The following is a 16,225-nucleotide window of genomic DNA, read 5'->3' as shown; positions in this document are numbered from 1 at the left end:
TTTGATCCCTGAAAATGAGAGAGGTCTCATAGGCCTCACCTACCACACCACGTCATTATATGGGACAATGTGAATTTTCACCATAGCCAACTCATCCGGGCTTGGTTTGCTACCCATCCAAGAATGCTCATGGAGTTCCTACTCCCTTACTCTCCTTTCTTCAATCCCACTGAAGAGTTTTTTCCCACTTGGAGATGGAGAGGGTATTACAATCATCCTCAAGACCAGAGATCCCAGCTCCATGTAATGGATGCTGCATGTGAAGGCCTTACAGGGAATCAGTGTAGGGGGTGGTTGCGACATTTCTACCCTCGCTGCATTGCAAAGGAGATTATACGTTGTGAGATGGATGAAAATCTATGGCCAGACAGAGAGCAGCGTGTGGATGGCCAGGAGGTTGAGGATGGTGGCCAGGTGAGGGAGGGTGAGGACAGTGACTAGTGAAGTGAAACCACACCCCTACTTTATTTACAGGACTGTTTTTATTTGATTGTATTACAGAGTGGACATTATGTTTACATTTCCTTTTTACACTACAGTATTGTTACCAAGTTCATTTTTGTGTGAATAAAAAAGGGTTCAACTTCCTTGCCGTTATTAGTTTGATGTGTGATTAACCTTTGTAAAATCTTTTTTTTTTCAGTTTTATACGCCATTATATTCTGTTAGTTAGTCCTTTGCCGTAGTGACAACACATCTAACCATTTTGACTTGAAGTGCTCACACAATGCCAAATGGACAATGCATTTTGTTAGCACTGACTATTCATGGGAATTGAGTTTTGACACATGAGTTAATTGTTTTGGAAAGGATATGAGCTTCTGAAGGCTAACCATGGTGTTGTGCTGAACCATCCAAGTTATTTTGATAAAAGCACCAAATGCTTGAGGATGTCCAGTCTGTTTCGAGAAATGGGCCAAACCAACTTCATGCCAATCTTTACTATTTTGGTGGCACTGACTCTTTAAATGAAAAGGGGTTTAGCGTTGAAGCATAAGTGAACAGTTTTGGGACAGATATACACTTTTGTAAGTCAGCTCTTTTGTTGTGCTGATCTGTAAGACAGTTGTGCTAAATGATGTTAGAGTTTTGAGAATGTAATTTCAGTTTCAAGAAATGAGCCAAACCAATCGAGAACAATTGTAAAGAAGAATAAACTCCATTTTATTTAAAATCAGCTGTTCCTATATTGTCCGCTAGGGGCGTGTTTTAGTCAGTTCTATCACTTTACCCGCATTTTCTGTTGACCATGGCACCCTCTTAAGTGAAATGTCTTTATCAAAAAAGAGGAAGGTGGACACAGAGTGTCGGATTTTTCAAGAAAAATGGAAAGATAATGTGTTCAGAATTGCTTGCCAGATGTGAAAAATGTCACTATGATCAGTTTTTATGCATAATGCACTTAAATAAATGTCTAAATGAGTAAAAATGTTGTTGAAATTGCACATACTTTTCTTAAAAAGTAAAACTAAAAAGTTGTTCATAATATATTTAGTAAAAGGACAATTCAATTCATATAAAGATTATTATCATTTACTGATTTGCACTAATACAAAGACTCTGACTCTGACTTCTGACTCTGCCCTTACAGCTGTGCACCTTCTGACTCCACCCTTACAGCTGTGTACCTTCTGACTCCACCCTTACAGCTGTGTACCTTCTGACTCCACCCTTACAGCTGTGTACCTTCTGACTCCACCCTTACAGCTGCGTACCGTCTGGCTCCACCCTTACAGCTGCGTACCTTCTGACTCCACCCTTACAGCTGTGCACCTTCTGACTCCACCCTTACAGCTGCGTACCTTCTGACTCCACCCTTACAGCTGCGTACCTTCTGGCTCCACCCTTACAGCTGTGCACCTTCTGACTCCACCCTTACAGCTGCGTACCTTCTGACTCCATCCTTAGAGCTGTGTACCTTCTGACTCTGCCCTTACAGCTGTGTACATTCTGACTCCACCCTTACAGCTGCGTACCTTCTGACTCCACCCTTACAGCTGCGTACCTTCTGGCTCCACCCTTACAGCTGTGCACCTTCTGACTCCACCCTTACAGCTGCGTACCTTCTGACTCCACCCTTACAGCTGTGTACCTTCTGACTCCACCCTTACAGCTGTCTACCTTCTGACTCCATCCTTAGAGCTGTGTACCTTCTGACTCTGCCCTTACAGCTGTGTACATTCTGACTCCACCCTTACAGCTGCGTACCTTCTGACTCCACCCTTACAGCTGCGTACCTTCTGACTCCACCCTTACAGCTGTGTACCTTCTGACTCCACCCTTACAGCTGCGTACCTTCTGGCTCCACCCTTACAGCTGTGTACCTTCTGACTCCACCCTTACAGCTGCGTACCGTCTGGCTCCGCCCTTACAGCTGTGTACCTTTTGACTCCATTCTTACAGCTATGCACCTTCTGACTCCACCCTTACAGCAGTGTACCTTCTGACTCCACCCTTACAGCAGTGTACCTTCTGACTGCACCCTTACAGCTGTGTACTTTGACTCCACCCTTACAGCAGTGTACCTTCTGACTCCGTCCTTACAGCTGTACTGCCATAGCTTGATTTATACACTATAGTCCAATTTAGATATGTCTAATAATCTTGTCTCTCTTTCTGCTGAGGTAATTCTACTCCTGATGTCCTGCTGAGGTAATCCTACTCCTGATGTCCTGTTTATATTCTTATTGTGGTGCCCATTGCCATCCAGAAGAGGATGGCTCCCTCTCTTTGAGTCTTGGTTCCTCTTCAGATTTCTTCCTCATGCTCTAGGGAGGCTCATTGGAGGCTTGACCTTGTATATATGTAAAGCTGCTTTGTGACAACAGTCATTGTAAGTGCTATACAAATACATTTAATCTACTTACAAATACCCTCATCACACAGACAACTCACACACCCCTCCACACAAACCCACACAAATACCCCACCCTCACACCTCACCCCCTCACACACACCCACACACAATGTGTCCTCATGTTTTGCATTCTATACTCTTTTGTATTCTCTTTCAGAAGGTCCTTTGGTTATTCATGAGAGACATCTGTCTCACCCAATAAGGACCTGTGGTTATTCATGAGAGACATTTATCTCAGCCAATAAGGACCTGTGGATATTTGTGAGATATATTTGTCTTAGCCAATAAGCGGTATTGTCCTGGGGTAACTTGTACCTGCCCAGAGGAATTGAATTAGGACAATCTAATCTGATTCATTCAGGACCCAAATGTAATCAATAGTCCTGGGTTGGAAATGAAGCGGGGCTGTTGGGTTTTATTAGACGCTGAGGAACTGCTCCATGGAGATGGCAGCAGGAAGGAGAATGAGCGCCTGCTATGAGCTATGCACGCCAAGGAGACATTACAGGCTGAAGATCCATTTACTCTACGCAGACGCCGTTAGTCTCCAGGTAAGGCCTGCCTCCTGTTCGCTTGTGTTCTCTGAGCTGTGTCACATTTGATATGGGTGATTAATGGGGTTTCTACTGACTTATGTTTAGACTCATCATTCACACACATGCAAGGCAAGTAAGGTACACACACACACACACACACACACACACACACACACACACACACACACACACACACACACACACTATATGTATATATATCTCACACAACACATATTTACAAGTCAGAGTGAGCCCGAACAACATCCATTAGAGTGAAACAGGCCTTTCCCACCTCCCCGAGGGAGGACTTCATTAGATCCCTGTCTTAGGAATGCACATGCACACACACACATACATACACACGTGCATGCGCGCGCACACACACACACACACACACACACACACACACACACACACACCCCACTTCCAGCGACCGAATCCCTGGTGAAATATTGCTGGCCAAACACACAGAACAATTCTTGACACCACACACACACGAACACACACACACACGGACACGTACAGGAAACACAACCCTCCCTGATGTGCTGTACATAGACACACATTTTGGTAAAACATGTCAGTAAACTCTCTGTGAGACATGGTGGGGTGCTGTGATCCCATCTGCTATCCAGTTGGAGCATGCTGGGTTAGCCCCATCACCACTCACCTTCATCAGCCCCATCACCACTGACCTCCCTCACCTCCATCACCACTCACCTCCCTCACCTCCATCACCACTCACCTCCCTCACCTCCATCACCACTCACCTCCCTCATCTCCATCACCACTCACCTCCCTCATCTCCATCACCACTCACCTCCCTCACCTCCATCACCACTCACCTCCCTCACCTCCATCACCACTCACCTTTGTCACCTTTTTCAACCCCATCACCACTCAACATTTTACTACTCATACATTTTACTTCCAAATTTAGAGTTAAGGTTAGAGTTAGAGGGTTAGAGTTAGATGACAGGGTTAGGGTTAGATCCAGGGATAGGGTTAGATGACAGGGTCAGGGTGAGATCCAGGGTTAGGGTTAGATGACAGGCTTCCAAATAAGCCTCAGGTTAATAGTACTGGAGATGGAAGGATTACCAAAAGCACACACACAAACACATGTGCACACACAAGTGCATGCACAGACATGGTTGCACAGACACACACACATGCACGTGCACGGACACACGCACACACATATGCATACAACCTTGTAAATCCTGTAAAGCTGCTTTGTGACAACATGTGTTGTGAAAAGCACTATACAAATACATTTTGATTTGATTTGATTTGACGTACACACACGAGCTTGCAAAATATGCCCTTATGGTCCTCTGGTAATGTGACATCAAAGTTCCTCTCACATGGGTCTATATTACACAGATTAAATTCAGCTTTGTAGCAAAGTCCATTGATGTCTGCTGATGGTAGCTCTGTGGAAAGATTTGGACATTTGATCTCCAAGTTCAAACTTGGCAGTAATTCATTAGTCTTTCATTCAGCCATCTTCATCCACAGAGCCTTGGAGCTGCTGATTTGATATTTCACCTGGCTGTGCTAATGCTTCTCATGCTAAATCTCCTCAGGAGTACCATGCAAAAACCATCTTGCTTCAAGGTATAAGGTAGAAAACAAATTTTCTAAGTTTTGTTCAACTTAGTGTATCAAAATATATGGATAACAAGTTTTGATTGCAAAAGTGAAATTTTATATGTATGTTTACATTTCTGATATTTATTTGAGGATGTTCCCTCTAGAGGTGAGCAGAAGTAACATTTATCAAACTAGGTTTAGGGTTAGGGTCTAAGACAGATACCCTGATGGGAAACAAAGAGCTAAGGGTTGCTACATATTTATTCAGATTAAAAATGGCTGATAGAATAGAGCAGGAATAGTGAAGTCACCAGCAAGACCATTTTATATTCTGACTACAGATGGGGACTGAGGTATTGCATTTCACTATGACAACTAAACGAGTGATGGTGGTTGTTTGGCCAGCACAGGAACAAAGAGGTCTAGATATCAACAAAAGCTAAAATGTAGCTGGACTCTACAGTAGTAGCAGTTGTTGTGATGTGATGAATAATAGTTTGCATAAGCACATGTCCAAACACCGTCCTCCTTACACCCAGCATATGGAGAGGCAGAGCTGCTCCACGTCTCTCTCCTCCATCATTGCTACAGGAGCTGGAGGTGCAGGAAACACACTTCTACATAATCTCCACCAAGCCCATGAGCTCAACCATGGGCATAATCTCAACCATGGCCATAATATCAACTATGGGCATAATCTCAACCATGGCCATAATCTCAAATATGGGCATAATCTCAAATATGGGCATAATCTCAACCATGGCCATAATCTCAAATATGGGCATAATATCAACTATGGGCATAATCTCAAATATGGGCATAATCTCAACCATGGCCATAATCTCAAATATGGGCATAATATCAACTATGGGCATAATATCAACTATGGGCATAATCTCAAATATGGGCATAATCTCAACCATGGCCATAATCTCAAATATGGGCATAATATCAACTATGGGCATAATATCGCTATTTGTGGCTGGAAGCACAGCGTTACCCATAGCAACTCAGCTTCAGCATCTGAAGAAAGCAGAGTAGAGTATGTGTGAATGTGTGCAAGTGAGAGTCTCTGTGTGTGGGCAGACAAGATAATCTCTCATTCCTCCTGACTACAGTGAGAGTGGAGATGATATTTTCAGACTGATCATGTCAGCTGCATTCTGTTCACATGGGGCTGCGTTTGGACAGCACTGACCCACCGACATTATCAGCAGGACACTTTGCATTAAACAATGAATTACAGCAGTGAAAAAGTAATAATCATGTAATTTTATGCCACTCACCAAGTATTCACCAAATACCACATCTGTACTTGAGAGCCAAAATTTGTTTGCACAACCTACCAGACCGAAGTTCATTGTGTGTACTTAAAATATTATTTACTTTTTACCTAACATTGAGCAAAATCAGAAGCACTACCCTGTGTTCAAGCACATCCTCATTTTTCTCAGAGACCATTGCAACTGTCATGAGCTAAACGAAAAATAGTCAAGCTACGAGAGAGAGAGATAGAGAAAGAGAGAGAGAGAGCGAGAGAGAGAGAAGGAGAAAGAGAGGGAGAGAGAGAGCAGGAAAGAGAGGGAGAGCGAGTGTGACTAAGACAGATTCAGTCTGAGCATGTGTCCAGAAGGAGAACATTCATCATTCTAGAAGCTTCCTACTCTCCAGGGAAGAAAGAGGAATGGTCAGGCAAGTGAATGTGACAACAGGCAGCAGACGGTCAGGAGGGACTAGCTGCCTCACCCCATGGAACAGAATGAAAGAGGCACTATGAGAAACAGGTGACAATGAGAAGACTGAGATGCCACAGCCTCCTCTGATCCTCAGGTTTCACTTTGTTCAATAGCAGACGATTTAACTTATGATGACGTATATTTGAAATGACATGCGTGATTATATATGTAGGCTAGATATATCTAGGCTTAGTTCCTATTTAGCATATTTGCACATGAAACCAGGAAATTTTAATTAGTGCCTATTTAATTAGGAGTTTTTAATTATGCATGCGTATTTAACTTCTATTTTGTGACGATGGGGTCGTGGCGAAGGATGAGACACTGAATCCTCCTTTAGACTGACGTCACTTTTATTTTAGATAGTAATTGCGCAATAGCGCACACGGAACACGTATACACACACTGAGACGTGTAGACTTTAGACAACGACGAGCACAGGACACTGCGCGAGCGCACATTAAATAGACAGACCACATTAGCCCCATGTGATTACGAGACGATTCACAGGTGAGACACATTATTCACACAACAAAGCTATCACCACGGAGTTCCGAAAACGCAGACAGAGCACGTGGACAACGTTTACACACGCCCAAAAGGGAGGGGCCGGGGTCCTCAACGTGACAGACGCCCCCTCCAAGGGCACTACCCGTCCCGGGGTGCCAACAGGACCGAGTGCCCCGAACCCACGACGATGGGCGGATCCGACGCGCTCAGTCCTGCGTCTGGGAGGTGACTGCCCTCGGGGAAGCGTCCGCCACGGACCGCCTAGAATACCCTCCCTGGGAACATAGGGGAAAAGACGTTAGACACGTTACACGGGACATTCACAAACACGCACACAGGCACATTGACACATAGAGGAACGAATGGGAAAAATGGGTTAGGAATACAGACGGGAAGACTGACGAACACAGGCACACACACACATGAAACAGGCGCCAGGCTGCGCGCCAGAAGGATAGCGATGAGGGGAGTGAGATCGGGAGCCACTGGTGCTGCAGGCGCTGCGGTGGGCGGTGTTCCTCCTGCCCTTGCTGCAAACCCTCCACCGGGCGCAGCGCGGTTGGCCGACGTGGCAGGTGCAGCGCGGTTGGCCGACGCGGCAGGTGCAGCGCGGTTGGTCCCAACCCTCGGTGGGCCGTACGGGAAACCCTCCTCGCCCGTGGATCTCCCTCCGGACCTGGCAGTGGGAGTGGCCTCCTCCGCTTCCATCACCTCGTCACTGCCACGGCTCCAGCTCATGGGCTGTCCCGAGCTGCCACCCCGGGAACAGTCCATGTCGCTGGCTGGGGAGAGCTCGGGGGATGAACCCGCCTCTGGACTCCTCCTCCTCTTCGCCGTCCCGGCGGACAGTTCCGAGTGGGAAGGGCTCTCCTCCTCCTCCGTGTAGGAGCCCTCGGACGGAGGGTACTCCCCATTCTCCTCCTCCTCCCCACCGTCTTCCTCGGGGCATGCGGAGCAGTCCGACGGGGAGGGGTACTCCTCCTCGTCACACTCTTGCTCCTCGCCCTCTTCCTCGCCCTCCTCGACGGGGGGAGAGGGAACCACGGGCGGAGGGAGGTAGTCCTCTTCCTCTGACTCCTCCTCCTCCTCTTCACCGTAGTCGACGGTGGAGACATCGTCTAGCGACGGAGGGTAGGCTTCCTCCCCCTCCCCACCGTAGTCGACGGTGGAGGCTTCGCCTAGAGACGGAGGATAGTCCTCTTCCTCCTCGCTTGGCGAATCCTCCTCCCCAAACTCGCTCTCTGGAGTGCTCTCCGTCGAGCAAAGCACGAACGCCCCCATCCTCAGAGGCGAGGGTTCGCGGGAAGGAGAGGGGTGTCGCTCTCGCCATATCCGCCGTGCCTGCTCGAGGAAGTTGTCCGCTATCTCGGGGACGGAGGATTCCCGAGCCATGCGCAGCATATAGGCGCATAGCGGGTCCTGCTCCATGAGCTCGGGGTTGGCGGTGGCTTGGCAGCGCTGGCCAGGAGAAGAGGCGCGATGGCGCCGCTTGCTGGCTCGATTGCCCCTCTTCGGTCGGGTGGCATAGCCCGGCATGGTGTCTCACACGGCTCGTCGTTATGTGACGATGGGGTCGTGGCGAAGGATGAGACACTGAATCCTCCTTTAGACTGACGTCACTTTTATTTTAGATAGTAATTGCGCAATAGCGCACACGGAACACGTATACACACACTGAGACGTGTAGACTTTAGACAACGACGAGCACAGGACACTGCGCGAGCGCACATTAAATAGACAGACCACATTAGCCCCATGTGATTACGAGACGATTCACAGGTGAGACACATTATTCACACAACAAAGCTATCACCACGGAGTTCCGAAAACGCAGACAGAGCACGTGGACAACGTTTACACACGCCCAAAAGGGAGGGGCCGGGGTCCTCAACGTGACATATTTATTATGATGTCTAGGTTGACCAACGTGCTGCTTGGCCCCCAGAAACTCAGCTACTGCCGTCCTCCTGTCATTCCAGTACAAGGTTATTCACACAAGATCCATATGGACTGTTCACTCATTCGCGTGAGACATGTACTGGAGTCTAACAAAGGCTGCCCACAAATCCCGAGGGTCAGGTCAGCGCGACCTTCACCCTAACCCTTCATCCTAACCCTTCACCCTAAGCCTAACCCTAACGTACCCAAACCCTACCCTCCCATCCATCCCTTCCCCAGCCCTCAACCACCCCTTCCATCAGTCTTAAATTCAGCCTTCAACCCACCCCTCCCCCAGTCCTAAAACTCAATCTACTCTTCCCTCCCCCCTCAACCACTGGATTCATTAGTGTGCCTGTGCACAAAAAGGTTTTTAACCCGTCTTTCTTTAAACCCTTATCCCTAAGACCCTAACCCTCACCCTAACCCTACATCCTAACCCTAGTCCTTCATCCTAACCCTAGTCCTTCACCCTAACCCTAACCCTTCACCCAAATTCAGACCCTAACCTTGTGCTGGGTGGTATGACCAAAATTCTATATCACGGTATTTTTAAAAATTATATCGGTTTCACGGTATTTGACGGTTTTTCCCGTGATGTGTTAACTGCATTGATTACGAAAAGAATTACTGCAGTAGAGTGGTTAAGTACCCTATTCCACTGTTAGAAAAATGTCTCCACCTGAGTATTACATGTAAGATTTGCATGGCCCCACATGATCAGTTTTCAAATGGTAGCACTAAAGTAGTGAATTAATCATATAGCATGACAGTTGCAGTAAAAATACAAAACCTTTAATTTAAAACATTTTTCAGACAACATCAAAACTGTAGGTTTATACAACTTATGTGAACCAGCTACATGTAATATTATAAATTGCACATCAAATTGTTAATAACAAATAAGAGGTATTTAGATATAAAGTAGACAGGGCTGTTTGTCAATGGTTGTATTGTACTGAAAAGTCCCAAATACCTTACCTTTAATTAAATGACATAATATTTAAACAAATAAATAATAACAGTGGTCAAATACTGGGGAGACGGTACCATCTCTTTTAATGTGATGAAAAGCGAATTATTTCGAATCATTTTGACCATATGTGTGTATTTGTATAAATATGTAACTTAAGCCTAAGGTGCTGGGAAATATTGAAATGGACCTTGAAAGTGCCATACAAGTGCTTGAATTCCACCTTGTAAATGTGTATGAACCCTGCAAACATAACTTAGCGCAAAACACAGCTCTGAAGAGCGGAACGCGCGGTTACAAAAATTGAGAGGTGCACTAGCTCGACACGCAACAACAGAGCGACCGCGATTGCATAATTTTTGCTCAAGTATAAACAGTTTTATGGGTAGTGCAGCAGATTGCTCATTACCACCAGATTGCTCAAGAGCATTTGCAGTAAGTGACTGTTTGGTCCATGTCCGACCTTTTAAACCCTATGTACTTCCTGACAACAGACACGGCTCCTTCCTTTGGCAAAAGTTCCTTTGGGGCATCATCTTTTACTTCAATGTTTGGGAGAATTTGGGCTATTGACTGCATTGGGCAGTCATGGCCTGGCGGTTAGGGAACTGGTCTTGTGACCGGAGGGTCGTGGGTTCGATTCCCAGACAGGCCATGACTGAGGTGCCCTTGAGCAAGGCACCTAACCCCAACTGCTCCCCGGGCGCCGGGCTAGGGCTGCCCACCGCTCTGGGTACGTTTGATCCACAGCCCCCTAGTAATCACTAGTGTGTGTGTGTGTGTGTTCTGACTGCACAGATGGGTTAAAAGCGGAGGACAAATTTCGATTGGGGTGTAAAAAATCACAATTGACAAAATATGGCACAAAAAAAAAAAAAAAGAATTTGTGGTTCAGAACGTTTTCATCAAGCTAGATTTGCGCTCTGTTGCATGTGTGCTTAGCGGCGCAGCAATAAACAGCGTCCCTTGAGAAACAATTAACGACCGTGCTGCGTTCCGGACACGTGAAGGCTATTTAAACCGGTGTGGCCGGTATATGAAAAATTCTTATGATTAAAAAAAAAAAAAAAAAAAAACGGTTTTCGGTGCGAACCGGTATACCGCCCAGCACTACCCTAACCCCATTGCATCAACATGGCAACAAGAAGCCGCTGTACTGCTAGGGTTGCCTGGTAGCTGTGTGTGCCACGACTTACCTCCATTTTGTAACCATGAAACGCAGTGGATGCACTGTGCACAGTAAACGAGGCGACGCTAGTTACAGCCATGCCGAGAAAACACACTCAGCCTTCATCAGCCCACAGTCTGAGTCACAGACAGTAACCAGAGTCACGGCTGTCATGGTGCACTGAAATATACCAACACTTGGATGTTTTGGGGACGTTGTGTTCAGGCACAGCAGGTGGTGCTGAAGAGAGTGGTTCTCCCCTGAGTTTAAGGGCCCTTTCAGTTTGGAGCTTCTGGATCTGAGGGCATTTACACCAAAAACAGCCTGTGATAGCAGCTCTTGAGAGCACTCAACAAAGATTTAGGCACACACACACACACACACACACACACACACACACACACACACACACACACACACAATTCTCCACAGCCACACTGAATGGGAATGTAAAATAACTAGTTGCTCTGTGATGTTAAGGGAAGAAGCAGTAAACATAACTTGAAACTTATGTTAGTGTGTGTGTATGTGTGTGTGTGTATTTAAGATCCTGACCTAGTAAAAATGTCTCACACCTTCATCAGTAGCATTGCAAAGTCATTGTACATTTATAAAAATTTTGTTTTGTACAATCATTACATTGCAGAATGGCCACTTTGTGAAACACATTGCATCATCCTGTGGTCAATCTCAGTCCCAAGCACATGAACTGTGTGAACTCTAGCCTTAACCCTACGTCACGTGAACTCTAACCCTAACCCTAGGTCATGTGAATGCTAACCATAACCCTAGGTCATATGAACTCTAACCCTATCGTATGAAATCTAAACCCAGTTAGTGTTAGTTAGGATTAGTGTTAGTGTTGGTTAGGGTTAGTTAAATTAGGTTAGGGTTAGGTTAGGTTAACTGTTGATTGTCCCACATATGTGTGGGATATTGCTGGATTGAGCTCTGGGCTTTAGGAGAATGACATTTCACACATGGGTTTCACAGAGATGGACGGTCTCTGATTTCTCCCAGCAGAGGAGCCATGAGTCCCAACACTGGCGCTACAGTGTCTGTAGAAATCTACTGCTCTTCCTCTGCCTCTTACAATCCCAGACTGCAGGAGTGCTAGAGTTAGGGCGTACTCACACTAGGCACGGTTTGCTTGTTCCGTGCTGGGGCCCGGTTATCCCCCCTCCCCACTCCCCCTCTGGCCTGCACTCACACTGCCTTCATCAACCCGGCCCGAGCACGCTTACGTCATCACAACGTGACTTTATTTGGGAAAAAAGCGCGCTCGCACAACACGATGGAGTTCACAATACTCTCTTTTTATTGTATTTTTGGAGTCGTTTTGGGAGTGCAGAAACACGGGGCAAGCACAGATTTATCGATCATATAACACAACGATTGTCTGCTAATCGCTTTGCCGCTATGACTGTTTAACGTGAGCGTCACATCACTGACGTCATGTCTGAGTTCCAGCGAAATGAACCAATCAGACGAGGCACCAAGCGGGCCCGGGCACGGATAGCGCTCACACTAGAAGCGAACCATGCCCGAGTCCACATGAATCGTGCCCTGGCCCACCTCTTCAAGCGGGCCCGAGCACGGTTAACTGATCCGGGCCCGGGCACGGTTGGAGCGCTCACACTAGCCAAACGAACCGTGCTTCGGCAGGGAACCGTGCCCGGGCCCGGATCACAGAGCCTAGTGTGAGTACGCCCTTAGAGGTTAGGGGTTAGGAGTTACGGTTAGAGGTTAGGGGTTATGGTTAGGGGTTAGGAGTTACGGTTAGAGGTTAGGGGTTATGGTTAGAGGTTAGTTTTTGTGTGTTTTGATTTTTAATAAAGGTGGTATGGAAAACCTTCAGTGCACTGGCTCACTAGTTAGAGGTTGTAGAAGGTTATGATCAGAGGAGGGGCTAAGGAAAGGTAATGGAAAAAGGAAGGTTATGGTTATGGTTAGGAGAGGGGTTATAATAGGAGTATAGGGGGGAGGGTTATGGTTAGGGTTAGGGAAGGGGTTATGGTTAGGAGTAGATGGGGGGAGGGTTATGGTTAGGGTTAGGGGAGAGGTTATGGTTGGGAATGGAAGGGGGGAGGGTTATAGTTAGGGTTAGGGGAGGGGTTGTGGTTAGGAATAGAAGGGGGGAGGGTTATGGTTGGGGTTAGGGGAGGGGTTATGGTTAGAGGTTAGGGGTTATGGTTAGAGCTTAGGGGTTATGGTTAGAGCTTGTGGGGGTTATGGTTAGAGGTTAGGGGTTAGGAGTTACGGTTAGAGGTTAGGGGTTACGGTTAGAGGTTAGGGGTTAAGGTTAGAGGTTAGGTGTTATGGTTAGAGGTTAGGGGTTATGGTTAGAGGTTAGGGGTTATGGTTAGAGGTTAGGGGTTAAGGTTAGAGGTTAGGGGTTAAGGTTAGAGGTTAGGGGTTATGGTTAGAGCTTTCCAGTGTCTACTGCTTTTCCTTTGCCTTTCACAATTCCGGAGTGTAGGCAGTGCTAGGCTCAGACTCTCGCACTGCAATGACAGACCAGACAGCTGAACAGGTTGGTTGTGTTTTTCTTCTTCTTATTTGAGGATCCCCCCACCACAACCCCATCACCACACTGCTTGTGTCCCCATTCCCAGTGCAGGTCTGGCTGCTGGGCACAAGGAGGCGCTGTCCACTTCAACTTTTGAACTTCGCAAGCCATGAAGTCAGGTCTTAACATCACAGAGCAACCAGACCTGCTCCACTCTGCTGTGCGACTTCCTTGATGCCCAGGCAGTCACCACTTCATTTAGCAGCTGTATGAGAAATAAACACAGCCCAAGAAGAAGAGGAAGAGGGAGATGAAGGAAAATCCCAGTAGCAGCTGTGAACAGCAGGAGATGAAAGCTCAAATGTGCCACACAGACGAGTGGTCCAGGTGTCAGCCCCTCAGGGGAGACGGCCATGTTGTTAGCTCCTCAGGGGAGACGGCCATGTTGTTCATCAGGTCCAGGCATGCTGGAGGTGACATGGCCTTGTGCGAGAAGTAATGTAGACTGCTTCTCCATTAGTGTGTGTGTTAGTGTGTGTGTTTTAGAGTGTGTGGGGCCTTTATTGACTTGATCTTTGTAGCATCTGGTAGTGCCCTTATATTGAGGTTCTGCATGCGTCAAAAATATCTCAAAAATACACTATATTGCCAAAAGTATTCGCTCACCCATCCAAATGAGCGGAATCAGGTGTTCCAATCAATTCCACAGTCATCTGCCAGCTATATTATAAGAAAATGGAAGTGTTTAGGAACAACAGCAACTCATCCATGAAGTGGTAGGCTATGTAAACTGATGGAGCAGAATCAGCAGATGCTGAAGCGCATAGTGCAAAGAGGTCACCAACTTTCTACAGAGTCAATCACTACAGACATCCAAACTTCATGTGGCCTTCAGATTACTCAAGAACAGCGCACAGAGAGCTTCATGGAATGGGTTTCCATGGTCGAGCAGCTGCATCCAAGCCATACATCACCAAGTGCAATGCAAAGCGTAGGATGCAGTGGTGTAAAGCACAACGCCACTGGACACTAGGCACTTTCTGTGGAGTGACGAATTGCACTTCTCCATCTGGCAATCTGATGGACAAGTCTGGGTTTAGCGGTTGCCAGGAAAACAGTACTTGTCTGACTGCATTGTGCCAAGTGTTAAGTTTGGTGGAGGGGGGATTATGGTGTGGGTTGTTTTTCAGGAGCTGGTCTTGGCCCCTTAGTTCCAGTGAAAGGAACTCTGAATGCTTCAGCATACCAAGACATTTTGGACAATTCCATGTTTCCTACTTTGTAGGAACAGTTTGGAGCTGGCCCCTTCCTCTTACAACATGAATGTCCACCAATGCACAAAGCAAGAAGACATGGATGGCAGAGTCTGGTGTGGATGAACTTAATTGACCAGATTGGCCTTGAGAGGCCTGACCTCAACCCGATAGAACACCTTTGGGATGAATTAGAGCAGAGACCCAGGCCTTCTCGTCCAACATCAGTATGTGACCTCACAAATGCGCTTCTGGAAGAATGGTCAAAAATCCCCATAAACACACTCCTGAACCTTGTGAACAGCCTTCCCAGAAGAATTGAAGCTATTCTAGCTGCAAAGGGTGGACAAACCCTATGGGTTCATATCATACTGAACCCTATGGATTAGGAGTGGGATGTCACTCATATGTGGCTCATATGTGAGTCAAGGAAGGTGAGCGAATACTTTTGGCAATATAGTGTATCTTGGATTTGCAGTTATCTTCAGCCGAGCTGCTCCACGTGGTGCACAGGTAGAGCGCGCTCTGGTGCTCTAACTGGTCTTTGGAGCAGTTTCACCTCGACAAGGATGTTGAGGTTTCACTTCTGTATCAGTGCCTTATTTGCCCTGCTGTGCCACTTCGAGTAATATGATCGTGCGAGTGCATATTCATAAATCACGGGAAGGTCACGTGAGGTCGTGAATCGCTGTTCAGTATTAACGGAGTATCCTAAAGTCATAGGACTTTTACTTTACATTTTACTCTACTAGACTCGTTAATCTAATGGAGTTTCTTTTTACATAGTACCTATTATCATATGTCTGAGACCTCGCCGGATGCTCTCTGCACATCCGCGTGTATTCGCAGAACCAACCTACTGCACTTGAGCTTTAGTAGCAACAAAAGTTTCCCGCAGCCTCCTACCATGGACAGCGGCCTGCGCCCGGACTGAAGCTGCGTTTGGCCTTCGAGTAGGGCCGTGTGCAGACTGAAGAGAAAAATATTTCGATCCAGATTAAATGAAAATCGAATCCTATTTCGTGCAAATACCAGCAATGCCTTTTAAACCAAACACTGTCCAAATTAGCTCATAGTTTATTGACGAGCTTCCGAATATATGCCATTTCCAGAGAGCACTTCTTGTACTGTAATTTGAACAGAAATTTT

General features: G+C 46.7%; 2 protein-coding genes across 3 annotated transcripts in view; one reads left to right on the top strand and one right to left on the bottom strand.

Annotated features, from left to right (window-relative positions):
- LOC143525313 (protein FAM163B-like) overlaps nucleotides 1-16,225 on the bottom strand; it is a 35,657-nt gene that overhangs the window by 18,483 nt on the left and 949 nt on the right. The window contains exon 2 of one of the 2 annotated variants that reach the window (XM_077019092.1): nucleotides 15,933-16,046. The exons of the other annotated variant lie outside the window; for it this stretch is intronic. The gene's annotated coding sequence lies outside the window, so the exon portion shown is untranslated. The remainder of the gene's footprint in view (nucleotides 1-15,932; nucleotides 16,047-16,225) is intronic. 2 annotated transcript variants of the gene reach the window in all.
- The window catches only part of dbh (dopamine beta-hydroxylase (dopamine beta-monooxygenase)), a 29,084-nt gene continuing 19,320 nt past the window's right edge, over nucleotides 6,462-16,225 (top strand). The window contains exons 1-2 of the mRNA XM_077019090.1: nucleotides 6,462-6,773; nucleotides 9,153-9,220. The gene's annotated coding sequence lies outside the window, so the exon portion shown is untranslated. The remainder of the gene's footprint in view (nucleotides 6,774-9,152; nucleotides 9,221-16,225) is intronic.

The sequence above is a fragment of the Brachyhypopomus gauderio genome, chromosome 10, assembly GCF_052324685.1.
Source record: "Brachyhypopomus gauderio isolate BG-103 chromosome 10, BGAUD_0.2, whole genome shotgun sequence".
Lineage (NCBI taxonomy): Eukaryota > Metazoa > Chordata > Actinopteri > Gymnotiformes > Hypopomidae > Brachyhypopomus > Brachyhypopomus gauderio.
The sequence above is the reverse complement of the archived record's forward strand: the minus strand, read 5'-3'. Positions and strand labels throughout refer to the sequence as shown.